This window comes from Mus caroli, unplaced genomic scaffold (genome assembly GCF_978045245.1).
Source record: "Mus caroli unplaced genomic scaffold, Mus_caroli_1 scaffold_13, whole genome shotgun sequence".
NCBI classification, from domain to species: Eukaryota; Metazoa; Chordata; class Mammalia; order Rodentia; family Muridae; genus Mus; species Mus caroli.
Window position 1 is genome coordinate 94,247,470 of NW_028227268.1, and position 1,520 is coordinate 94,248,989.

Consider the following 1,520-nt stretch of genomic DNA (forward strand, 5'->3'; position numbering starts at 1 on the left):
CTATGGCCTGACATTAGACAGATATAGCTAGCTAGCTTATCAGAAAAATTAGTATGAATATCATATTCATATTTTAGGAACAGAAAGGTTTTTAGACTAGAATTTATTTCCTAGCCAACGAAATTTTGACTATAAGAAATTTGTGGGTGTTTTAGGTGATTTAAGGCTAATTGAACTTGTACTCCTGCTCTCTGATCTCTGTCTCATGCATACCAGGCTGGCCTCAAACTCACTGTGTGGCTGCAATTGGCCTTGAACTTATTCTCCTGATTCTCCTGCCTCAGCCTCCCAAATGCCTGCAGTTGCCCTTTCCTTAGTATAGCCCAGCAACTCCTTATACTCTAAGGTAGACTAGGCGGGCCTTATGGTGCTCTGGAGGATGTTATATGTAAATTGCCTTTGGTTTCTAACAGCCATTTTTTTTTTTAAATTAAGAAATGTTAGTAGGAAATTCAAATGTAGATTCATTATGAAGAAAAGGTGAAAGTGTTTAAATAAAAATCACAAAGATTGAACAATATGCCCATTTCATAATAGTAAGATGGGGAGAGCCCTTGTTTTCGCTGTAGTATTCTGGTCTTTTGGGTCCTTGAACTCGAATTCTCTTGTCCATGTCTCTCTGTTCCTGTTCCCTATTACCTAGGTAATAGGTACTTACCTTTTTTTTACTCTGTCCAAATAGTAAAACTTGAAGTTCTGATAGTTTAATATTCTCTTTTTTCCTTTTTAATTCAGCGTAGCAACCTCCTTGATAGACTGGAGAATGTTTAGGACATTTTGGTAATCTTTATGCTGTTATATCGTATTTAGACTCATCCTTAAATCCTAACATGGTGGAATGTCTCAGCAAAATCACATCATCTAGTAAGTGCAGATACTTTGGGTGTGAGTGAAAGTAAAAACAAACAAACAAACAAACAAACAATCAAAGAAACAACACCAGAGACTTCTTTTGATGTGTATGTAGAGTAGATTTGGATATCTGATTTATAGACTAAGCATACTTCTTTGGAATTTTTGTTAAAATTCTAAACAACAGGGGAATGCCAGGGCCAAGAAGTGGGAGTGGATGGGTAGGGGAGTGGTGGGGGGGAGGGTATGGGAGACTTTTGGGATAGCACTGGAAATGTAAATGAAGAAAATACCTAATAAAAAAATGCCTATCCAGAAAAAAAAGAAACTAAACAGTGTGTATAATATACTTGAATTCATGTAAAAACAAATTTCCATCAACTTAAAATCACTCTTTATCATTAAAATTATTTCTTAAATTGTATACCCATGTAAATCTTAATGACATGATTTAATAATAAAGAGCTATACTGGTTAACATGCTAAAGTCTTTTTGGTTTGTTTACTCATTTTCAGTTGTCAAAATAAATGTAATTGGAAACAGCTGCTTTCATTGCAGTCCTGACAACCTTTCACTTTCAACTCCAAAGAGGACATGATCTCATGCTGGGGATGTAGCTCAGCAGCAGGGTACCGCCTAATATGAGCAAGACCCTGGATTCCACCAC

General features: G+C 36.1%; 1 non-coding gene across 1 annotated transcript; it reads left to right on the forward strand.

Annotated features, from left to right (window-relative positions):
- The first annotated feature begins 825 nt into the window (after window positions 1-825).
- Window positions 826-893, forward strand: LOC115032649 (small nucleolar RNA SNORD56). The gene has a single exon (XR_003838282.1). It is a non-coding gene; the product is annotated as a small nucleolar RNA SNORD56 (small nucleolar RNA).
- Window positions 894-1,520: the final 627 nt, after the last annotated feature.